This window comes from Megalobrama amblycephala, linkage group LG3, assembly GCF_018812025.1.
Source record: "Megalobrama amblycephala isolate DHTTF-2021 linkage group LG3, ASM1881202v1, whole genome shotgun sequence".
NCBI lineage: Eukaryota > Metazoa > Chordata > Actinopteri > Cypriniformes > Xenocyprididae > Megalobrama > Megalobrama amblycephala.
Genome location: NC_063046.1, coordinates 48727198 through 48754030, shown reverse-complemented (window position 1 = coordinate 48754030; position 26833 = coordinate 48727198). Strand labels below are relative to the sequence as shown.

Below are 26833 nucleotides of genomic sequence, written 5' to 3'. Positions count from 1 at the left end.
TATGTGTGTGAGAACAGACAACGGCCTTTAGACCAACACTCTGCTCCCACTCCACACTGAGTCAGCACTAGGGTTCACTAGTTGTCACAGCTGCCACACATGTAGATGAATGGTTCATTCAGAGGGTTAACTCCCACCTCCACCTACAGTGCCCACATCTACCCCACATACACACACGTATGAATGACACGTATGAGTCCATGCCAATTGATTTTGAAAGTGAATGCCCCACATAAATAGTAGGGGAACTGTAACTGCCCTCTCAGGACATGGGAGGAACAATATAAAAAATCAGTACTGCTCACTGCAGTACCATAAACACTGAGGGGAACAAGCCACCCATAATTGTTTGTACTCAGGATGCTAAAAAGGTTTAAAAGTTATTTTAGGCTGCTCTGCCTCAGCTGTCTAACAGTGTTTGTCAATGTCAAAATGATTGAGATGGCCAATCAAATCAAAGTTCACAGAAGACGAGTGCGAATTCCAACGTAACGCTTTAGTTTTAGCTGTTAAAGAGCGTGTGCAGTGTTCCCCATACATTGATTTATTTGTGTCGGCCCGCCACAATATCGACATTGACCGGCACAAACAGATTTCAGTGCTTCCCATTCATTAACTAGACTGTGGCAGCCCGAAAATATATTTAAACTCTCATAATAACATAAAATGTTGTGTTTTGCGCCACTGCTGCCAAACTAACTAAAATCGAAAGTGCGATAAGGCTTTGTATCCGATCAGCACGTGATCAGCTCCGCGTCTCAGTTCATGAATGAATGCAGTGAACTCCATCTCTGCATGTGCTCAGTTTAACGTGGATTTGGGAACATAGTGGGCACCAGTTATGCATAATTTTCACATTTGCATAGTTGACGATTACAGCGTTTCAATAGATTTGTAATGAGACACATTTGTAAACATTTTTTCTGCCAAAATAAAAGCTCGACTGCAGTTTCCGCCAAAATAAAAGCTCACGTGTTTATCTCTTTCAAGCATAGAAAACTGGAAAAAACTAATTATGAAAGTTTCATTTATTTTTTCAGTGCATTTGTTTTACAATATAGGGCTATTAATGTCATAGGAATAATATAACTATTATTATTATTATTTTGTTTTATGATAGAAATGTTAAATGATCGACAATAGTATTCATTTTTTATGAAATTCTGCTGTTTTTAATTGAAAATATCATTTACATGATTCATGTAATTCATAACTGAACGTGACGAGACAAGAAATGTTTTCGTTTTCTACATTTTAGCCATATAATGCATATTTTAAAATAAAATTTTATTTGCAAATAGTTTATATTGATGACTTTATAACTACAATTAGACCTAGAACTTATTTTACCATTTTTTTCTCTTAAATCCCTTTTAATCCTTTAATTATTAGGTTCAAGACATGGTTACACTCACTGGCCAGTGTGAGAGTGTTTCAGGTCAGTTGCCAGAGCAGTAATCCGAAATGTTTCGCACCTGTACATATGTCATAATTTTCTAGCACAAGTTTATGCATATAGCATAATTACATCATAACAACAGTTTGATTGATTGTATCATCACAAAATGTAAACTTTATTATAGCCCAGCTCTAATCTGCTTGTCTGTAAGGCATTAGATATTATAAACATTAACATTGTGATTTTCTGTAAAGCTTCTTTGATTTGTATTATGTATTGTGAAAAGCGCTATATAGAAATACTTTAGAATTTCTAGCTATTACTAAAAATGAAACGCCTATATTATATTGTCATATTGCATATATTATAGTTTATTTCAAATAAAACTTTACATTTAATAAGAAATATGAATATTATTTTAGGAACATATACAAATAATTTAAGATAACATTTTTAAGATATATGGTATAATGTGTCATTTTTGTGGTCATTTTGTGGAAATGCTGGCAGGCCAAGAAAAAAACCAATGAACTAATTTCCCAACTAGGATCCTTAAAGTTGAGTCTTTACTGTGAATTACCTTGGAACTGTTTTATTTTTGACTTTCACCTGTTCTCCACCCTCTCGCTCTGTTTCTACCCAAGACTGTAGCTTGAGGGGAAACATTTTAAGGCCCCACTTAAGCCCTTTCTCTCTCTAGTATGAAAATAACAGCAAATTTTTGGTAGAAATAAAGTGGGTTTATTTGTTTATTGATGGCTATAAAACAGAAGTGGTTAGGCCGCTTGACTTATGACCTTAATGTTAAAAGGTCGCACCCCTGCAGGTAGACAGCTGCTGAGTTTAACATAGCCCTGCACCAACAACTGCAAAAAGTCAACACAATCACGCAGTGAAACCCAATGCACTTAAAAAATCAGGAAACGGCACAACTGCCTTAGCAAGCACCGCTATTATTAAGAAATTAACTGGTCAGGGTGAAAATTAAAACACGGCAATCCAGTTTATAACTGGCTTTAATAATAACCTAACTGATAACTAAGATAGTGATAGTAAGAGACAGACAGAGATGAAAAAACTGATATCTTTTCTGGAATCAAACCCTGAAAGCAAATCTCATAGCTAACATCTAGCTCTTCATTTTAAATGTCACTCTGAACCCTGAAAGACTCCATGAGCTCAAAGGTCACAGTGAGGGGGAGTTTACAGGATTTAGATGAGAAAATGCCAGTGTCTATCTCTACTACCAAAAGACAGAGGACTAATCTACTCTCTGAAGGTAAAGAGAGGATTATAAGAGGACACAGACACACAGACCAAACAAACATGACAAAACGCAAGTCTAAGAGGGACAGTGTGACACTCAGACTCAAAATGTTCTTTGAGAGACAGAGTGAAAGTGAGAGACAGGCTGAGCGTAAAGAGAGACAAAATCAAAGAAAGAGAAAAACAGTCGCCATACCTGCTGGGAAATCCAGCTCAAAATGGGAGCTGTATTTTGGAGCACAGAAGCTGTTTTCAAGCTGGTCACCCAGTGTCCATGCGCCACAAAAGCAGTATACTGTCTGTATACTATAGCTTGCGTTCAACTGCCTCCACTTATGAGTGCAAAAAAAACAACAATCAACAACCGACACAATGAAGCAAGTCCCCATTGTACACTTTTTCTTTTTTACGCTGGGATGTACGTCACAATACAGAAGAAAAGTCAATGCAATGTCACTACCATCTTTGAACTGCTGGCTTCATTGCGACTTTAAACTGGCCAGCTGGTTTGTTGCTTATCCAAGATGGTTTACCAGGTTTAGCTGGATTTACCCGCAGAGATTCTCCTCTTTTCCCTACTGTATGTACACCAGCTGGTGCATGTGCAACACAAACACAATGACCTACTGAACACACGCTCATCACTCATTTTGCCCAGCACGTATTACACTTCTGTGACTCAACACAACCCGCCCGTTCTGTACACCTCCAACTGTCAATAAGATATCAGAATTGTGGTAACTCAAAAAGCAGAGGTGTTGGCTGTCAATGAACCTACTGAAGTGGATTACCAAACAATGATATTGCGCACACCCTGTAATCATTGTAAAGGTGAAAAGGAGACACGGCAATACAGAACATTTACTATACAGTGCCACTCATCCAGAACCAAAGAAAACACACAGACCCACTACAGAGACACACTAAACCTGTTCTTCAATTGTATTAATCTCCAGAAAATACCAACAGGAACTTTTCTATCATGTAGGAATGATACTGGCTTCTATTTGTGAGATAACAATATGTTCTGTCCCTTATCCCAAAATCTTTTCTTCACAAAAAACTTTTGCATTTGTATATTCTCATTAAGTTATTTAATACACTAAGCTATTTTCCTCATGTACAGTGTAAATTCTGCTCCCCAGAATTTAAGCAATTTCAGATTTTACTATTCTAGGCAAAACCTGACTTACAGACACACTATTCAACTAAAACAAGATTTCCCCCACATGCATTTACAATTACCCCTGAGCTACTAGTCAAAACATTTTAGTAAAACAGTAACTATGCCTGAAAAGCTTTTCCACCCCTGGAGGCCTCAAACCTGGACAGTTAAAAGCTGTGACACAGTTTTATCAACCTTCTGTGTTATAGAGCATTGAGGTTATATCACTTTACTTACCTAACCAAACTTCTTACCACACCTGCTCCTTGTGACCGACACTCACACTGACAAAGACCTGCAAGCGTGCACCGCTTTTTGAGTCTTGCAGTGTGGAAGTCTAAGTGTCGTACGTTCATGTGTGAGCTTGTTTTGCGTGAATGCAAGGTACTGTATTCAGCTGTTCTAATGGTTAGTCACTGTATGACTCAGAGCTGCTCCTCGTGTTGGGACAATAGACCACATACCCATAAGTGTACACACAAAACACACTCACGCAGACTACAACATTCACGTGAGCACGGACATGCAAATTACTTTTTGAAGAAAATGTGCCTGTGCCAAGGACAAAAGAGTGTTGTGTGTAGTTGCCAAGGCGTTGTTAAGAAGTTGCTAGGATTTTCAAGGTGGATACTAAGGTATTATGGGTTGTATTACTGCAATTCCCTCTATGCAGGGATCAGTCAACGACAAGTATCTCGTTTGCAGCTTGTACAGAATGCGGCAGCTAGGCTTCTGACTGGTACAAAAAAAAAAGGGACCACATTACTTCATTGTTATCCTCTCTTCATTGGTTGCCTGTTCAGTATAGGATAGATTTTAAGATTTTATTAATGGTTTTTAAAGCTCTTCAACAACATGTCTCCTATTTATATTAGTAACCTTTAGGATTTTATACATCGGCTAGGACGTTAAGATCATCAGATCAAGTCAAAGGGTGATCTGGCTTTTTCAGTAGTTGCTCCTAAATTGTGGAACAGTCTTCCACTCTATATTTGGCAGGCTCCATCTATAGAAGTTAAGTTGCAGTCAAAAACATATTTCTTTAACCTAGCTTTTGAAGGAAGAAGTCCCTGAGTAGTTGTCTTTGAGTGTGTAGTCACGATAATGTAATTGGGTATTCGTGTGTTTTTATCTTTTATATTTGACTTTTATACACTCCTTTTGAAATGTCTGTAAAGCACTTTGGGCAACAAAGTTGTTTTTAAATGTGCTATATTAATTAATAAAAGTTGAAAGTTGTTGATAGGCAGTTTACTAATCGATAGAATCTACCAAAGTATCTATGATATTCTGCAGCCAATTCCAACAAACCCTTAAAAAAAGATAATCCTTCGCAATCGGGTCCTGTTACCTAAAGTTTGAGTGCATCCCTCATTGCAAGTTTAAAGAGGATTGTTCTCCATGGACCACAAACACTGTAAGTCAGATTGCTTTAAAAAGTAACCACACACCTTTGCTTAAAGGGTTAGTTCACCCAAATCATTTATTACTCACCCTCGTGTCGTTCTTCATCCGTAAGACCTTTGTTTATTTTCAGAACACAAATTAAGACCTTTTTGATGAAGTCTGAGAAGTTTCTGTCTCTTTATAGAGATCCAACGCAACTACCACTTTCAAGGTCCAGAAAGGTAGGAATGACATTATTAAAGTACTGCATGTGACTTGAGTGGTCAGTTTTATGAAGCGACGTGTGTGCTTTGTTTGTGCAAAACAACATCATTTACCACTTTAATTACAAAAATATTGATCTGCAACGCACATTCACGAGAGCTTCACGACTCATGCGTGTTATGTTCAGACTTGCATGTCAACTCATATGCGCGAGTGTTCACGAGAGACGCATGCGTGTTGTGTTCATGTGAGAGCTGACATTGTTGCGTGAACACACTATGGATGATGTTTTGTAAATAAAGTTGTAAATTATGTTTTTTTTTTTTTTTTGCACAAACAAAGCACTCACGTCGGTTCATGCAATTGAGTTTAAGCCACTGGAGTCACATGGAGAAGTTTAATGATGTCTTTTTCCTACCTTTCTGGATCTTGGAGTGGTAGTTGCGTTGGATCTCTATGGAGAGACAGAAACCTCTCAGACTTTATCAAAAAGATCTTCATTTGTGTTCAGAAGATGAACGATGGTCTTACGGATGTGGAACGACACGTTTTTGGGTGAATTAACCCTTTAAAGGATTAGTCCACTTTTAAATAAACTTTTCATGATAATTTAGTCACCCCCATGTCATCCAAGATGTCCATGTCTTTCTTTCTTCAGTCGAAAAGAAATTAAAGTTTTTGATGAAAACATTCCAGAATTATTCTCCTTATAGTAGACTTCAATGGGCACCAAACAGTTGAAGGTCATAATTAGTTTCACTGCAGCTTCAAATTGTTCAACACGATCCCAGATGAGAAATAAGGGTCTTATCTAGTGAAACCATCACTCATTTTCTGAAAAAAATTGAAAATTTAATAAGTTTTAACCATAAATGCTCATCTTGAACTAGCTCTCTTCTTCTTCTCCTCTATTAGAATTCCAGCAGTGTAGACACTGATAAGTGTATTACTGCCCTCCACAGGTCAAAGTTTGAACTAATTGTTATATACTTGCACTAGCATATTGCATATAAAAATTAGTTCAAACTTTGACCTGTGGAGGGCAGTAATACACTTATCAGTGTCTACACTGCTGGAATTCTAATAGAGGAGAAGAAGAAGATAGCTAGTTCAAGATAAGCATTTATTGATAAAACTTATATAATTTTCTTTTTTTTTTTTTTCAGAAAATGAGCGATGGTTTCACTAGATAAGACCCTTATTTCTCATCTGGGATCGTGTTGAACAATTTGAAGCTGCAGTGAAACTAATTATGACCTTCAACTGTTTGGTGCCCATTGAAGTCTACTATAAGGAGAATAATTCTGGAATGTTTTCATCAAAAACTTTAATTTCTTTTTGACTGAAGAAAGAAAGACATGGACATCTTTGATGACTTGGGGGTGAGTAAATTATCAGGAAAAGTTTATTTAAAAGTGGACTAATCCTTTAAGCTCATTTGAGATAGCATTCATTGCTGTGAGTATTGTTTGTGTACCTCAAACAGAGCCAGATGTTAGCAAAACATACCCTGAATGCAATGTAGGTCATCTTGGATAAAAAAAAAAGTCTGTCAAATGCTAAAATGTGAGCACACATGGTGTGGAACAAGTTCAAAGTTTGATCTTTATGGTTAGGGGTTTGATCGTATCACTGCCGTTCCACCATATATGCCTCTACAACTTATTTACTGCCTGTAATTGTTTATTGTTCATTTTCTTCCACTGCATTAAAATGACAATAAACAATTGTAATAGTAACTGCTTAAGCAACTTAAGCAGCCCTAAATATTGAAACTATTGTACATCATCAAATCTTCATCATCATTCAGCAGATACTTTTAACGGTATTCAAGGTAAACGTTTTTTTCAGTATCTACGTTCCCTGGGATTCAAACCCACAACCTCGCCGTCGCACGTGTCGTGTTGAACCAGAATGGTACAGACAGTCTTACAGAGACAGTGACACCAGGTCAAATCATGATCCTGCTTACCTCTGCAAGTCCATTTTTTTGTTTTGGTCTATCAGGTTGCTGCCCACTAGTCTGCGTGCACCCGTGTGGTTATGATTGAGATCAGTCGTGTGTGTGTGGGTGGGTGTGCAGGGAGGTGGGCGGGGTGCAGAAACCACGATGAAGATTTGGTTTAGTGAACTTTTGCCACACGTCGCATGAAAAGGTCAGAATCAGCCATGTATGGTTTGCGAAAATTACCCACATGCAAACCTGTACCCACACACACACTATTGTCTAAACAGTAACCAACAAAGCCAAGCAGGGATCCCTAGCGCTAAACACAGACTCTCTTAAGAGGGTCTGGATGTGCATGAGAACTCTCTCATGAATATTTAAAACGTCTTTGAACATCTGTCAGTCATTCATGAGGGTGTGGTGCATTTCTGTTGGTCTCTTTCAACCACACGCACGCAGCTGACCACATAACAGTAGCCTGAGAAAGAGAAACAGACAGCAGCCCACAACAAAACAGCCATTTTCTGTTTTTCCCTTACAAAGTTCAATAAACGTCTTTCCATCTACATTCACAGACAGCCAGACTACACACACACACACACACACACACACACACACACACACACACACACACACACACACACACAGAGCCAGCAACAAGAACATCAGTCAGTCAGTCAGGTAAAAACATGCTGAGGCTCAACAAACAGGCTCACACATGTTTCTGCACCTTCTCCATTACAAACTCACACAAATAAATACTAAACCCTGAGGGATCAACTTCTTGTGTAAATCAATCTCACGGTTAAACAGATCAACAGAGTTGAACAAGACTTTTGGACCAGCATTTCTTTACTGACTTCAGTTCCTGCCCGGCCAGTGCAGACGACTAGCACAGACAGACAGTGCAGACTGTCATTATACGCCACACCAAACGCAGCAAATATAGTCTTCAGTGTTTAATGGTGACTAGCTTTTCTACTCTGTCAAAAACATCATTGGAACTGTGTATACATCTGTAACCTGTAAAAGGTGCTTTACCATGTCTCACAGAGGTAAAGGCGTACAGAGGCAGAGATAAGGGTCTGAATGTTTTATAGCCTGTATAACTGTGTCTGTTCATAACATGCTTTTTTTTGATCATAGTTCAAATAGATATTTTTTCTTGGTTGTAGAGTTACACAGGCATTAATATGCCTTAAAGGAACAGTTCACCAAAATGAAAAGTCCGTCAACATTGAATTGTGACGTTCGTTACCTTATGTTGTTCTAAACCTGTATAACTTTCATTTCTGGAATATAAAAGGAGACCATTAACTTTCATTGTATGGATTTTTTTTTCTTTAGTTATACAGTTATACATGTTCGGAACAACATGAAGGTAATTGATGACAACATTTTAATTTTTGTTTTAATTATAAAATGTGTTGCCATTATGTATCTTAATTTGATACTTGGGAATATGATTACATTTAAATTACTAATGTTTTATGTATGCAAAACAACAACTTACAAAATAAGACTGTGCTTGCATGTATGTACTTTATATTCTATATGTCTGTGTGAGTGTGTGGGCTTAGAGGTGTGTTGTATTCATCAGTAAGTCCATCTGTTTATAAAATTCACATTCACACAAAGGCGCACTTAACTCACATATGATCCACACATGGTGTCTCTGAACCACAACAAGACCACACACACACATACACGTGCACACGCACACACAAGCAAAGAACAACACACCGACAAGCATCAACACACACATTCTCACACTTACACTTATGCCTCGTTTCCACTGAGCGGTACGGTTCGGTTCGGTACGGTACGGTACGCATTTTTTGCCGTTTCCATTGTCAAAAGTTGTGAATGGTACCCTAATTCCGAACCGTACCGTACCACTTTTTTGGGACCCTTTCGTTGGGGTACCAAGCACAACAGTACCGTACCAAAAGGGTGGAGCTACACTCTGCAGAACGTTGATTGGTTGACAGAGAATCATCACTTGCGCGTGCTACAAGGAGAATAACAACACAAGAGGCGCTACACACAAATGTGGTCCAGGCAACGCGTGCATTTATTATCTTCACTTCATGTAGGTTATATAACAAAACAAAATATAAAACACAACCCTGCCTCTTTTCGTTTTTATTTAAAAAATATTAAACCAATTAATGTGAGGTTCAGGAAATATGTGCATGTATTCTGATTATCTTCACTGTATGTAGCCTATAATAAAATAAGACAAAACAACCTTCTCTTTTTGTTAAAAGTCAGTTTTAATTATCAATAATAACCATTATAAAAGTATAAGTATAAAATATGAGAAGCTATAGGCTACAATAAGAAATAAAGACAAGCAAATAATTCAGTTAAACGTAGCGCACGAAGTACAACGGTAAAATTAAATAAATATATAGTTATGAAACTTCACTTTGCCCTCAGCCAAAACGATTTGCCCGGGAACAAATTATAAATTCATGAGACCAAAGATTGCCCGTTATACAGAAGATGAATGATATCTCGTTTTTAACCACTACAGAAAGATCTGAGCCAGCGGCGAATGTCAGAAGGACTAGCCGAGGTACAGCTGCTCTCGGCCGGGTACATTAACACTGAGCGCCCGGTGATTGCCTGGATCTCACAACTCCGACAACGTCAGATCAAATTTTCAAATAGGCGCTATCTTTATAAATAAACCACAGAATTGCGATTTAAACAACTACATTCTCGCCTGAAAAACTTTTAAAACTACATTTCATGATACAATAAAATAGTTTTTAAATTACGCGGGTTTTCTCCTCCGCTCTCCGCTTACTGGTAGGTGCTGCTGCACAGACGTCTGAACTTTGCGTACTTGGTATTCTGAAATGCTGAATGTTGGTGTGCAGAAAGCAAAGCTCGTCTTCTTGTGACAGCTTCAAGCCGAGAAGCAAGAACAAGATCTGCTGTATGTCCTCCGTTGTTGTTTACTATGTCGTTTTCTTCTTCGCGCGAGAATGACGTTGCTTACTATTTTCCGGCTACACCACGCCTATCAAGTAAGGGTACTGTTGGCAGTGGAAACGCAAGCCTGATCAGGGTGTACCGTTCCGAACCGTACCGAACTGTACCGAACCGAACCGTACCGCTCAGTGGAAACGAGGCATTAGGCAACACTTCATATAGCAACATGTACTCAAATTATACTAATTTGTGTTTATAGAAACACCAAGAAATGCACAAAGTCAAAAACACTGTCAAAAAATCTAAAATGCCACAAATATAAAACATGATGAAGTATATGATAATGTCTGCAAAAGAGGAAGAGAAATCAAATTAAGAAAAAGACAGAGCAGGAGAAATTCAGTGAGATGTGGGGGATGAGAGGGATTCTGGGAGTTTCGTTCTGATGTTTTGATTCCGTTTTGACTGCAAAATGAAGAAACCATATTTAATATCATGTGACAGCACACATTACAACATAGGGTCAGTTAACAATCTGGTATTTACCTCCTTTTCATCCTAACCCTATACCTTTAAAGGTGCCCTAAAATTGAAAATTGAATTTACCTTGGCATAGTTGAATAACAAGAGTTCAGTACATGGAAATGACATACAGTGAGTCTCAAACTCCATTGTTTCCTCCTTCTTATGTAAATCTCATTTGTTTAAAAGACCTCTGAAGAACAGGCGAATTTTAACATAACACCGACTGTTACATAATCATTAATATGTACGCCCCCAATATTTGCATATGCCAGTCCATGTTCAAGGCATTAGACAAGGGCAGCCAGTATTAACCTCTGGATCTGTGCACAGCTGAATCATCAGACTAGGTAAGCAAGCAAAGACAATAGGTCAAAAAATGGCAGATGGAGCGATAATAACTGACATGATCCATGATATCATGATATTTTTAGTGATATTTGTAAATTGTCTTTCTAAATGTTTCGTTAGCATGTTGCTAATGTACTGTTAAATGTGGTTAAAGTTACCATCGTTTATTAATGTATTCACAGAGACAAGAGCCATCGCTATTTTTATTTTTAAACACCTGCAGTCTGTATAATGCACAAACACATTTTCATTCTTTATAAATCTCTCCAACAGTGTAGCATTAGCCGTTAGCCACGGAGCACCATCAAACTCATTCAGAATCAAATGTAAACATCCAAATAAATACTATAACTCACATGATCCGATGCATGCATGCAGCATGCATGACAAACATTTTGTGAAGATCCATTTGAGGGTTATATTAGCTGTGTGAACTTTGTTTATGCACTGTTTTATAGTCGCGAGCTCGGGGGCGGGGAGCGCGAGGATTTAAAGGGGCCGCAGCCTGAATCGGCGCATATTTAATGATGCCCCAAAATAAATTAATTAAAAAAAATCTATGGGGTATTTTGAGCTGAAACTTCACAGACACATTCAGGGGACACCTTAGACTTATATTACATCTTGTGAAAAAACATTCTAGGGCACCTTTAATAAATCAGGGTTAAACAAATCAGTTGAATAAATGAATCAATGACAATAAAATGTTGGAAATATCAGCACTCTGGGAATGCTCAGCCAATTGATGTTGAGAACTGGAACAAAATTGCATTGCAATAACTATGATTTACACATAAACAGCAAATACAACAAAATTCAACAGTATGTTTTTTGTTTATGTATGCGCACATTAATTGCATTGCATGCTTTGTGTTCAGTTGGTGTGTATTACTGTTTGTGAGCGTGCAGGTGTATTCATGAATGTGTGTGTGTGTGTGTATAGAGCTGATGAGGCAGAACTCAATCTGTTCCACACCTGTCCATCTCTCCCTGGGGGAGGAGCCTGAGGCTGCACAAACACACACATTAGCATACAAAAGCCTTTTGTGCTCCCTCTCGTCTTCCACACATGTACATGTATACCTAACACAGAAATGTGTGATGCATGTGTGTGATCAGGGCTGATGACAAAGAAAAAGACAAACTAAATATATTTTAAATATGCACGTTTGACAGATGTTGTCATATCAAAGAGGTGTGTGTGTATGTATACAGTAAGTGCAAATATATAAAGGAGAGATGATGATGTATAGAGAGCGAGCGAGCGAGCGAGAGAAAAAGCGGATGTTTAGTGTGAGGAAGGGAGAGGTGGGTTACTCTGGGACGGCAGAACCCTGTGACATGACACAGATGCACTGATGCTGAAGAGAGCGAAAGAGGGAGAGGAGGGGGATGGGAGGAGAGGAGGAGGGGTGTGAAATCACACTGCTGTTCTATTTATTCTTAACTAGAGCACACGAATGCTCACACACACACTTACATACACACACAGCAGGGGACGCCACTATAGCTGCGAGCAAATGGCTCCACATAAACATTCAATGAAAGCAACGTCCACAGTTGCCTGTGATACTGTTGCTAAAAACAAATGGGATCAGCTCTACACACTCCTCGTATCTCGCACCTGCCACACTGAAGGTGGTAACATGTCCACGCCAGCTCACACACACGCACAGAACGATTCAGAGAGTATTCAGCATCTAAACATCAACTCCCAAAACCTACCTTTCTTTTCTCTTTCTCCATCTTATTCAAGATGCCACTTCACAACTAAGAGCTACTAAGTGTCTCTATAAACAGATTGGTATTATTGTGATCTTAGAACAAAGAATCACATTACAACATCAGCTTACGCCATAAAACAGAGCCCTGTTTGGGGTGCATTCAGGCACTTTTCAGGGCTCAACAATAAGGACGGACTGATGACCAGCAGTGTGAGTGTTTCAGGCCAGTGCTACATTATTTGCCATTTATTATTTTGTCAAAATGATTGAGTAGATAGTCTTGAAAGTGGGAATGAGTAGATAGTCTTGAAAGCAGCAAGCTAATCAGTTTCAAGTCGGCATGCGATGAAAATTCAACCTATTCTGCAAATATATGTTATCAATCTTATTGTGAATGATTCATCCATGTATGTTTCATTTTTTGACCTTTTAATGTTTAACCAAAATGTCACAACAGAATCTTTTGGTGAAAACCACAGATTTCTCTGTGATAACATATGCCATCGACTGCAAGTTTGCATTCACTTTCGAGTGCAACGGCCACATCTCAAAATCCAGTGGTACTGCAACTGATGGATAAAAAAAGTCCCGGTCCTATATTTTTTCTTTATCAATAATCTGTTTGGATGTGTGTCACAATATGTAAGACAAGATCTGTTGCTACTTCAGTTTCATTGTGGTTTTGTGCTGAATGCAACTGCTTGAACTAAAGTGCATGTATGGATTGGTAGCTTTCTATGGAGTTACATTACAGTTGTATAATTTCCAGCTATTATTGAAAATTTAAAATCTAATATGCATTATATTATTTATTTGCAATTTTTCATAAATAAAGTTTAAAATCATTAAATAGAAGATATAAATTTAAATTATATAAATAAAATATTTATATACAATAAAAACAAAAAAACAAAAATAAAATAAACACTAGCGTACTCTCTTAGTGCTACATTCATGACCATTAAAAAGGTATGTTCTATATAGTATGAATTTGGGTAGTATGAATGAAATTCAGACATACTACATCAAAGTCCCTTTAAGACAAGTCATTTCACTCGGCGGCCATCTTTGAAACGCCTCTCGGGCAATGCAAGTGCAACTCCTATCTCTTTGAATGGGGAAACATCAAATTCTCCAAAGCTGATTGCCAAGTTATCGATTACATTTAATATTTGAAATCACCAATGAAATCTAACAACAACTGTCTCATAAATTTTGTTTCTAAACGCTCGAATCACGACAGAAAACTGTATTTTTCAGGATGGATCAAGCTACTGCGCATGCGCAGTCCTAGTATTTTGCAAGTCACTGAGCTGTACAACCAAACTTACTTCACTATTTTAAAAATTGTGTCTTACCAGGTAACAATAGAAAAAAGAATGAAAGACCGTTTAGGCCAAAGTAGGTTATTTAACAGTAGAATTCAACTAAGAAATTGAATAAATGTAAAAATAAAACACTACATAGACTTCACTGTATCAATTAAATATACATTGATTCAGTGAAGTGATTCAGGCAAGAGCAGTAAGTGATTTTCTCTTTGTCTTTTGCTATTTGATAAACATTAATGACACAGACAGCAGCAGGTTTATTAGGCTGCTGTCACTTTAAGACAGAATGCACGGATCTACTATAGGCTACAATACCGATACACAATTTTCTCACAACTGTTTACTTTCAATTAAGACATAACCGACTGTTTATGTAAACCTTGTGTACAGTTTAAGCATAATAAGAGGCAAAAGAGAACTTAGTTCAGTACTCGCACTGTGACAGGCTTTTTTTAGTGTGTGCGTGCTTCGCGCTCAGAAAAGCATATGTCAAAATAGTTTGCAAACAAAAAGTTTAACTGGCAATGATTTAAATGTATGCAAATAATAAACTGGTGATAGCGAAGAACTGCAATGTCATTTGAGTGTCATCCTACCTCTGCATTGTTAAACACGTGATGTGAATGTACGTCACGTTACAGTACATTGGGAGGGAGGTGCCAGAACTGAAACGGACAGAATGTGTGCTGTAGCATGATACTACAATCTTTCTTCAAAGGCAGATCGTGGAGACATTTTACTATCGCACACCCCTACTGCCATTCATAAATCCTTTCCCATAGCCTCATGGCATAGCAAAGTGTCCAATCTCGCCGGAAGTAGTAGGTCATCCAGATACTTTTCGCCTACTGTTTTTCGATTTCAATGTTTTCAGACATACTACTCTTTTGGTGTACTGTTTTTTGCATACTATATAGCAGAGAAGTATTTGATTAAGTACACAGCATAAGAGTTTTGTTAAAACTAAATGTTACTTCAATTTAAAACTAAATGAAAGGAGCCAGAGTGTTTAGACCCGAAACAAGCTACGTAAGTATTTGAGCGCAGAATGAAATCTTCAATCAGGCTGCATGTTAGAAATGTGTTAGCTAAACGCTCGTGTCTGAGTTCACACATGTATGTAATGTTTCTGGCCTAACACTTTTCATGCAGGTGAACTGGAAACCAAGGGCAAGAGATAAAGACAAATAGTCAATTTATTATGTGGCAGAAAGACAAATTTACAAAACCAATACTCATTCATAAAACACATTTATAAACACACACCCTTTAAGCCAGATGAATTAGCACCCCAGACGTCTCACACTACAGAAACAAGAACAGTGAGAAATCAATTACAACATCAACAATGGCTTTGACTGCAACAAGACACACAAACACACACACACAGACACACATGGGGGTCGTCTATACAAGCTCCCTCATCTACAGGAAATGGATCAGGTTGCTGGAGTGTGAAAAGCAGCAGAGGCAGAGCAAACACACACAAACGCACAGATCACAGTCCAGAGAAAGGCACTAAATCTCGTACAGACCTGCAGAGAATCTCAGCGCTGTGCAGCCTGAACGGCTCCAGTTCTTATCGCGTACCTCACAGACACACTAATGTGGTGCCTTACACAACACGAACACAAACACACACACCTTAACCTACAGACCTTACACAACAGCTCAGAGTACAGTTAAAATCTCTCTCTCACCAACATACGCACCTTACACAAGAGGTCAAAGCTCACTGGAGAACTGGGTTAGAAGGACGGCACTCACTTAATGGTATTACAGAGGACAGAAAGAGAGAGAGAAGAGGGAGGACACAGAGTGATGGCAGAACAATGAAGAAATGGGTACCGAAAGCAAGCTCAAATACACACTTTTGACCCTGAGATGACCTTTCTCTCTCTCCATATCGCTATGATCTTGGCCATCGATTGGCCGGATGCCATTTCACCCATTGATGGCGTAACTCTATCGCTCAGTCACATGACTCCATTTAAGTAATGCGAAACGCCCATCGATCACTCCCAGGGGTCACAGAAGGGTCATGCCCCATAATGCACTTTGCAGAAAGCTACATTTCGGGGTGTTCGATTATTTCATTGATCACATGGTTCCTACTGAAACAGGTGTCTGATGTTCCAAAATGGGGCTGCACTATACTGGAAAAAACTGACATTATTTTGTTTTTCTGCAATATGGAAACTATTTCACCATGACATGAATAGCTCTATTTGGAAAGAATAAATCATTCTAGAATGAGTGGGGTGATTTTGTAGGGGAGTGCATCTGCACAGAAAATAATAAACAAAATATTATTAGCGTTGCTTTGAAGGACAGAAGAGGACAAACTTGTTTCCCATCAGCTGTGGCCTGTTTGAATGTAGATAACAATGTTAGCGGGTGCGGGATGCATCGACTCTGTCTTTGTTTGTGTGTTTAAGTCTCACTTGTGGAAGCTGACTAGATATGTATTGATGTAATCTATTAAAATTGTTAATTACTTTTGGGAAAAAACAAAAAACAAAACAAAAAAAACAAAACAAAAACAAATTATAAGCATAGATAAATACTAAGGAACAAAGATACAAATGAAATAAACAGTGCTTTAGCTTATGATTTTCATGTAAGTCTAAACAGTATTCAGTTAGAGAAATTGAATAATCAAATGTAAAATAACACTGTATAAATTATATTTAATTAATCTTTGTTAAAGCTACAAATGCGATTTTCTCTCTCTCTTTTGTTGTTTGATTAATATTAATGACAGACAGCAGCAGAAATATTAGGCTGCTTCACCTTTAAGACCTAATGCACGGATCCAATATAATGACAAGCATTCGTTTTCTTTCTCAACTGTATATTTTCATTTAAGACATAAGCGACTGTGTTTACAAGGATACTCGACCAGAAGCGAATTTTGACAAATTTGCGTGTATTTGTCCATTCAAGGACAAAAAAGACGAGAAGCGGAATGGAATTCAGTTCTGAGAGTTTAAACTCACAGTAATCTGCAAATCACATGCGTTCCGAATCACGCGTCCTGGTTCGTACGGATAACAGATCAACTACTATCCCTACTTACCTTACATCGCAAATCCTGCAATGTGACTATGGCGGATGCGCACATCGTAATGTCGATACTGAAAAGATATATATCGTGCAGCCCTATTCCAAAAACATTTCAATAGCACCCGGCTGATGAGACGTGGGAATACTGTACAGAAGACTGACACACAAGCACAAATCAATTAAAGTTTAACAAGTCAGTGTTTTGGTTAGTCAGCAGACAAATATAGACAGGAGGAGGCAGAGAGAATGAAAAGAACAACAGAGGCAGATCAAAGACGTACAAACAGAGAATTAAAGACAACAGAAAACACGCACACACTCACCAAGATCTGACCACAGTCTGTATTTGTGTTTATGAGTGTTTAATTTGGTCCCCTACTTTGCCTTTCTTAAACCTCTACGGTCAGCATTATTTTCAAACAAGGAAAATATTTTTTCACATGATGGACTTCAGCATCTCTTCCCAGTAACACTGTGATGAAAAGCAATTTAAATCTATCCCTTCCAAGTCTCAGTTCTTACCAGGTAGCCCCGCCCACACTTAAAAATGACTGAACAAAAATCCTGCTCCCCATGCATATTAAACATTAAACATAGATTAAATTGATTCTGGAAGTTATGAGGTATGTATTCTTAGATTTACAATGCAGTGCATTGTGACTTTGAGACCATATTATGGGTTAAACTTCATGTCATTCAATCTGTATGTGTATTTTTACTCCTTTAACACTGAATGACAGTATAGAATAGATCTGCCTGGATCCAAAAGGCAAAAAAGCACTGTAGCATCGATGCTAGAGACCAAAGATGCTGTTAAATATAAATAAACTCGATATTCCAGGAAAAACATCTTTGGTTGTTTACTCAAGAGAGTGTGTGCATGTGCATGTCAGTACCACCTCATTCCCAAGGGACCCAAGTGAGACAAAGGAGGCGTAGAAACACAGGTGTGTGTTTGGAGTGATCGAGTTGCACGCTAACGATAATAAGGAATTTATGAGAGTGTGTGTGAGAGAGAAAACGCCTAACTCTGAGAAAACAGAGACAGAGGGGAGACAGATATACTGTTCACATCTATCCTCCCATCTCTGACTTCAAAAAAATTTACCAAACAAAACAAATCAAAAATGATCTCACCAAGAAACCATGTGCACTGTCAGCACTTCCATCCTAACACAATTCACAGAAGCAGCAACTGCCATGCTGAAGTATTATTAAAAACACACCTACAACAACAGTAGTGTCAAACTGTAGACTTGATTCTATTCTAGAAACAGAATGATGGATAGAACGATAAACAGACAGACAGACCAAGAGATGGATGGATGGATAAGGTTATTTTATAAAGTTCTAGTATTAATATCAGGTTCATTCTATGCATGTTAGAGTTGTTTATGAGCATTTTTTCTCTGTGCAAATAGCTCCTATCACATGGCGTTTGTGTTTTCTCTCCAACTTAAGAACATTTGACTTGATCTCCAGCAATCTATACGTTTTCTCGTCCCATGATACATCTATACATCTCTTTTTCTCAAACTAACCAGCTGGGTGTCTATACCTTAACCACCTCCCCCCTCTCCTCCTTCAACCAAAGAGCATAACACCAGCCAAGCAACATTTCCCCTCCCCCATCCCTCTCTCTCCGTCTCCTTTTCTTCTCCAGGCAGCCCACTCAATCATTCCTACCTCCCTTCTCTCTCTCTCTCTCTCTCTCTCCATTCCAATGAATGCACAATCCCCCGTTCAGCCAGGCCTGTCCTGGGGGGTGGGGTTCAGGGGACACGCACACCCTTACCACATCTGCAGAAGAACAAATGCCCATCACAGGGAGTAAAGAGAGAGCTTATAATAGAGTCAAAGCCAACATCATCAGGACATAAACCTGGAAAAAACAACTTAAACGAGTCTAAGATGATTTGATGGTCTTCCGGTCTGGTTTTAGAGTTGTTCTGGACACTTCAGCTGGTCAGGCTGGGAAGTCTAAACTAAATTAGCTAAACTCCAGCTGGGCCGGTCTAGGAGACCAGGTTAAACCAGATTAGACCAGCAAACCATCTTAGGCTGGTTTTTCATCCGGGTACCAAATACAGGGTTTCAGCCAAAATACCATAGCAATGAGTTATTTCACTAGTCTAAACAAAATAATATTGGTGACATTGTAAAACCTTTCAGAAAAATTCAAATTTTTGTCACCTTTTTTTGATGACAGATTAGCTAGGATAAACAACGGTATTTTGACATAAACGACTTCAAGACTACTTCAGAAAAACACAAACAGTCCGATCATTACCAGTGCTGACAATTAGATTAGCAGCTAATGAATAGATTAGCACACTGCTAATCACCATGGCATTGTGGGTAATAACAGTCCTCACACCACTATTGCTAACAGAGTTGGATTGTGCTCTGGCTTAAACAGCAGAGTGGAACTCAAACATGAATGTAGGCTAAAAGCAAAAGCGGCCTGAGGGTGCCGGGACACACACACACGCTGATGAAAACAGGCACCGGAGACACTTTGCCAAATGCGTTTCAGGGCAGACAGTCACAATTTGCTCTTGCGCTGATGGACGGGGTGAGGAAGGAGATAGAGAGAATGAGAAAGAGAGAGAGAGAGAAAGAGGATGTTCTTCCGGTGGAGAACCATTGAGGAATGGAGAAACCGAATACTGACAGATGAAGACGTGAGATTGTTTTACAGATCTCCTGATGACAATGATGAAGTGTGCTCTTCCGGCAATGTTTTGTGTTTCTTTATCTTAGTGGAGAGCTTTAATGAGGGGCGGAGCCAACAGATACACGCCCAGCAACGCACACACACACACACATACGCACAATGACTCTTGATTGATCGAAACACTCCAGGATGCCGGTAATGGATGTGGGTTGTGTGAGACGGACACACAGCCAGGAGGAAGCAGAGGTTCACACACTCACGCCGCCGGGGTTTTACTCCAGTTCTCAACTAACACATAATCCATGACCAACCCTTCCTATAACCACAACAGACAACACACACACACACACCTGCAAAACAATTACACAAACTCAACAAGAGTCACTAACAGAACAGAAATCTTGTCAGGAACGATCAGCTATACATCCTGCTTTTCCATATGGATGTGAGGAAAGGAGACACCGGAAATAGAACAGGCATTTCTGTTTTATCTTCGCTTTTTTTGCAGTAGCGAGTGTGTGTGACAGGCAGAACATAAACAGAGCGAGCTGGACTAAGTACATACAACAAGCTTCCTTTGTGCAGCATTCCGACTGGAAAAAGCAGCGCAACTTTCTCTCGCTCTCCGCCTAGTGTGTGTTTTTATTCTGCTGAGCTGTCCAAACGCAGCCTGGATACTTTCGCGAGTTCAGTTTAAATGCCCTGCTGGAAGCACAAAGAAACAGAGCGGCCAGCGGTGGATAGAGGGAGCTGCATGTCTTACCGTGTTTCCCAATGTTATTCCCTGCGTCTCTGAGGTAATTCCACACTGAGAGCTGCTCGTTCGGTCTGTTCAGTAAAATCTCAGCTTATTTTTCCTTTAACCAGCTGCAGGCTTGACTACCTGCCCCCCTCACACACACAAACATGCATGCACGCACACACACACACACACACACACACACACACCGGCAGCAGGGCTTGCAAACAAAAACACACCATGCAAAAGCTGACACAGTCAAGAGGATGCAGAATTCCAGCTCCAAACAAAACAGAATTCCTTCTTTTTTTAGCCAAAGAAAAAGAGTGTGTCTCCCTCGTTCTCCTTTCTCTGCTTTCCTCTCTCTCTCTCTCCCTCTCTCTCTCTCTCTCTCACTCACTCACACACACACTCTTTCTCTCTGCTTTTTTTCCACTCAGTAGTCAAACAAAGAGAGGAAAGGAGCTGGTCTCTCACACACACATACACACACATACACACACAGAGCTTAAGCCCAACCCCCGCTATAGGCCAGCCTGCCTCTCTTCGTTTTTTTCGCTTCTCTCGCTCTAAACAGCCCCTCCCCCCGTCCCCTGTCACCTCTCTCTCTCTTAGCCTCGTTCTCACCCTCCCTCCCTCCCTGTGTGTCAGATAGAAGGGATCTGAGAGCGGAAGGGATCCATTTACTACATTTCATTCTCTCATTCCCTTCCAATATTTCTGTGTCATCTCAGTATCTAAGTGCATCATGAATCTGCACCAGAATGTGGAACAGATTTCTGCAGATGCCCATTATTCAAAAAGTTATACACTTACCTTGCATGTTCGTTTATAAAATATTTTAGCTAACCAAGTATGCAACATACTCAACATTTCCATCAAAAAACATACAGAAAATGAAGGAAAAGATCAAAAAGGAGTCGAATGGACAACATTTCAAAGAGGCGAGTGGGTCAGTCAGTATTAGGTTAAAAATAGCAACATCTGGCAGTTTCTTCTGTCATTTGGCCAATAAGCGGTGCAAACTAGGCTTGCTGTAGTAGTCGGAGTTACCAGTGGTACACTATGTTCGGCTGTACACGATTACATTACTTGGCCACCGTGGTACCGCACCGAGGCTGCATTTATTTGATGAAAAATACAGTATAATTAGTAATATTGTGAAATATTATTACATACTGTATTCTATTTGAATATATTTTAAAATGTAACTTATTCATGTGATGTCAAAGCTAAAGTCATTACTCCAGTCTTCAATGTCACATGATCCTTCAGAAATCATTCTAATATGCTGATTTGGTCCTCATGAAACATTTATTATTATTTATTATCAATGTTGAAAACAGTTGTGCTGCTTACTGACCCTAAACTTTTTAATGTTAGTGTACGTCTGCATCACGCTCTCTCGATAAAAAGGCATCAACCATTGAAAAACCAACATAACTGTTAGTTGCAACTGGTCAGTGAGAATGTCAGAAATGATCAATTTACTGCTGATTTGATAAATCACATATAGATCAGAACTTCTGTGGTTGGATGATTAAATCCAGTTGAAAACAAAAAGCTAGGGGTGTTTATGTATGATCTCATTTGGATGCATACATCACCAGTGAAATGGGTGGGAAATGTGTGAGATACGCATTTTTGTGCGTGTGTGTTCAATGCGTGGGAGAGAGAGAGAAAAAAAGAAGAAAACAGCTGTTTTGTGCTGTAACTTTTTCCTTTTTGTGTCACCTCAAATCAGCCTCAAGCACACACCCTTCAATGGGGACAGAGGATATCCACGTGTAGCCAAAAACGTTCCACTGCGAGGCTCGAAAAAGTAGGCTGGATGGAAAACCTGCTAACTTAGTGTAAAGAAGTCATGCTTACATTGTTCAGTAATAAAGAAGAAACACACACACATAAAAAGCTGTCTCCTGATACACTGATGCTGTTTCAAGCTATTTTTAGCGCTCTTTCATGAATTCCATTCCCATGATCCAATAAAGATGAAAGTTATTCTAAAAATCTTGCTCAGAGAGGAAAGGAGGGAGGAGAGATAATTTAGAAGCCAAATAAAGCCACATATACTATCGTTCACAGTGCCATTGGCCTAAGCGTTACATAATTTCAATTGTATTGATTTATTACTGGAGAAATGTGGCAGTGTGCCAACGAGAAGTGAAATATTTGACTCTCGGCCAATAGAAAAAAGTGAAGAGAGTGTGTGTAAATGTATGTCAGGGAATGCTGGTGTTACCAAAGTCCTTTGTAGAGTTATGTAACTAAACAAATAATAATATTAATAAAAATAATAAACATTTGACTGAGTTGCACAAATGACAAATAACCCAGATCTAAGTCAAATAAGATCTGACAAATAATGTGACCTTGGACCAAAACAAACAGTCATAAAGGTCTTTTTTTTTTTTTTTAATTGAGATTTATACATCATCTGAAAGCTGAATAAATAAGTTTTCCATTGATGTATGATTGTTGTAGGATAGGAAAATATTTGACCGAGATACAACTATTTGAAAATCTGGAATCTGAGGGTACAAAAAAATTAATATTGAGAAAATCGACCGCGTGTCCACCAGAGCGTTTTTTTTCAGCTCCGAGCGTACTTTTTCAATTGTTTTCAATGGGAGCGCCGCGTTTTTTAAACGGCAGGAGCGTAACGAGGCGCTGAGCGTCTTTTTCATGATCAAGCGCTGAGAGCTGGGCGTTTTTTACTGGTCGCCTCGAGTTGAAGAATGTTCAACTTTGAGTAAAACGCTGCGCTCATCACTGTCACTTTTTAGCCAGCCGTCCAATCAGAGTGGAGGAGGGGCGGGACAAATACTACACCGGCCAACCGTCACAACAGTCTTGCTGTACAACAACATCAACAAACAGAGAACGGAACAAAATGGATGAGAAATGAATATTGCTGGTCTCCGAAAATACATAGCAAAGTAATTTCACATTGTGTCAACATTTTAAGTCTGAAACAAATTACCTGCAAAATCAGTTATAAGTAACAGTGCCGCGGATATTTTGTATCATAGCAACAAAGCGTCTCAACAGAAAAAAACGCTGCGCTGCAGAAGCGCTCTCAAGCGTTTTAAGCAGAGCACCTAGCGTTTTCAGCTGACTAAAAACACTCTGGTGGACACATGGCCTTAAAGTTGTCCAAATGAAGTCCTTAGCAATGCATATGTACTCACAAAAATAAATACTGATATATTTTTGATATATTTTGATATATTTATCGAAGAAAACTTACATAATATCTTCATGGAACATGATCTTTACTTAATATCCTAATGATTTTTGGTATAAAAGAAAAATTTATAATTTTGACCCATACAATGTATTGTTGGCTATTGCTAGGGCTGGGCGATATATCGCATGTGATTGTCACGCACATTTCGTCAGTAAAGCCGGTTCCCTGATTACCGCTAAATCGCCATCACCTGCTTTCAAATGGAGCGGCATTTAATAGACAGAGCCGTAGTTAACTGACATTATCGCAGATGAATCGCCTTCGATAATGAACGCGATATTGCGTGGCTTGTCAGTGATCTACGGTTCTGTCTATTAAATGCCGCTCCATTTGAAAGCAGGTGATGGCGATTTAGCGGTAATCAGGGAACCGGCTTTACTGACGAAATGCGCGTGACAATCGCATGCAATATATTGCCCAGCCCTAGCTATTGCTACAAATATACTCGTGCGACTTATGGTTTTGTGGTCCAGGGTCACATATAAGCCAAGTTTCCACCAAAATTACCCGAAACTTATTTTCCCTCCAGACCTGTTGCTGTCTGCGTTACCACTGTGGTCTAAAGTACCATGAAGATTAGTCCGGTAACGTAGGACTACGTGCGACTTTCCAGTTCCCACTGGATTTCGTCCTCTGCATAAAAGCTTAATAAAGCCCGAACCTCATCGGCGGTCCATCAGTCATAGTTTTTAAACTCCACTGTTGATTCGAATAGCAAACAACTCTTACTGTGCGCACCGCAACAGATTTTAAAGGGAACCCCTCATGTTAAGACTTGTATGGCTTAATATAACGTATATGATGTCTCTTACTGAAATATGTAGTAGAAAACCCATGAAAGATTTACGTTATTTAAAGCAGAACTAATTAACTTTTTTTACCTTCATAAATAGTTTTCTAAGTCCTTACGATGGTTAATTGACTTGTAGTGGTGAGTTTGAGGCGAGCACTAACCCCCTCTGGCACGTCTACGCCAGAATACAGCACTTGCAAGTTGAGCTGCATCGACCCGACACAATCTCGCCTCATGTTCACGTTCACGCGAGAGTGACAAAATGCTTTACGGTAATTCAAAAACAATGTATATATTATGACTTTATAAGACAACTTCGAAAATTACCCACCTCCATCGAGTGTACTGTATTTGCAAATTACCCACCTCCTCTTTCTTGTACTGTATTTGCAAAACTACTGCGCTGGTGAGCGTTGTAGTCGTTGTAGACCAGAGCTGCGCTTGGAGTATTTACGACAGTGTGATTCACTGAAGGAAACTGTAGGGGGAGCTTCGCAAATCTTACTGAGTTCCGCTTTAAAAAATCCATAACATATTTGGACAATGGGCGGCGCCATTTTGTTTGCGTTCTATGTCTATGACGTCAAATGGTTGCACTCTGTCACATTACTCTATGGTTATTTTTACCGCAACACAACTCGGAATATAATATACGATGCCACATTGTGCAGCTTTTGGTCGTAATTTCCAGTCGATGAGCCACAAGAGAAGTGATGTAAGTCTTTACTGCTTTACTAGCGATAAGAAGAGGAGAAAAGAATGGGAAGGTGTGAAGAATGTGGACGAATAAAACTTCCTAAAGATCCGCGTCTTTGTTCTCTTCACTTTAGCCCTGGTGCCTTTGAGGCTTTTAGTTGACCACAGCTGAAAGAGCTTACAGTTGCCGATGGATATAAGTGTATGCTTTAACCAAATGCTGCGCCTGTCGAGGGCAGCCTTTAACACATCTTTAACACATCCCGATTGAGACAGACTGCCTCAAAGCTTGCGTGCGCTGTGATGCACAAGATATCTGTGATTGCATAAAACAGTAGCATCTTCTCAGCACATTTAACTGTGTGTATACATTCAGGTGACATATCAGACGATTTTTACACACCACACAACAGTATTTCGAATAGCCACAGAGACAATGCACGTCTTCGATGTTTCCATCCTCACTAATTTTGCGCTCTGGTTCAAATTGAAAAGGCTGATTGGGTTTTAAAAGGAACCCCGCAGATATGAAGACTTGTACGCGTTACTATTTACTGTTGCCCCCGAGTATACGAATATGAAAAATAATCAAAGGCATCAGGGCTAAAGTGGAGAGAACATTACACCTGGTCATTTCATGCGTTTTCTGTGATTGGATAGCTATCTGATTTATAAAAAGGATTGCATTTACACTTGGCCACATAAATGTGTCTCTGCAAAATATATCCGATCTTCAATTCTCGCGCTCTATGCAGATTTCATGGAGTTCACGTCACCGAAAGCAACAAATATGAGCTGCATTTTATTGATCATCAGCTAATTTCAGAATCCAGACCGCAATCGGAGAGAGCACGGCAACAGCACTGGTAAGATCATTTAGTCTCATTACTTTTAATGAAGATGATTGTGTTTTGAGCGCCTGCGACTTACTTTCAGTTTGATTTGCGGCAGTTTGTGCGTAGAAAATCAGCTTCTCATCTGGTGTTTTCACGATCGGATAGCTATCCGATCAGAGAAAACGCATCAAGTGACCAAGTGTAAAGAGGCCCAAAGAAGCGGTTCTTTAGGAAGTTTTATTCGTCCACATTCTTCACACCTTCCCATTCTTTTCTCCTCTTCTTATCGCTAGTAAAGCAGTAAAGACTTACATCACTTCTCTTGTGGCTCATCGACGGAAAATTACAACCAAAAGCTGCACAATGTGGCATCGTATATTTTATTCCGAGTTGTGTTGCGGTAAAAATAACCATAGAGTAATGTGACAGAGTGCAACCATTTGACGTCATCAACATAGAACTCAAACAAAATGGCGCCGCCCATTGTCCAAATATGTTATTGATTTTTTAAATAAC

General features: G+C 39.2%; 1 protein-coding gene across 3 annotated transcripts in view; it reads right to left on the bottom strand.

The window, feature by feature from the left end:
* The window catches only part of kdm6ba (lysine (K)-specific demethylase 6B, a), a 112324-nt gene that overhangs the window by 27133 nt on the left and 58358 nt on the right, over nucleotides 1-26833 (bottom strand). The window contains exon 1 of one of the 3 annotated variants that reach the window (XM_048185868.1): nucleotides 20767-21240. The exons of the other annotated variants lie outside the window; for them this stretch is intronic. The gene's annotated coding sequence lies outside the window, so the exon portion shown is untranslated. Of the gene's footprint in view, nucleotides 1-20766; nucleotides 21241-26833 lie in introns of those variants that run through there. 3 annotated transcript variants of the gene reach the window in all.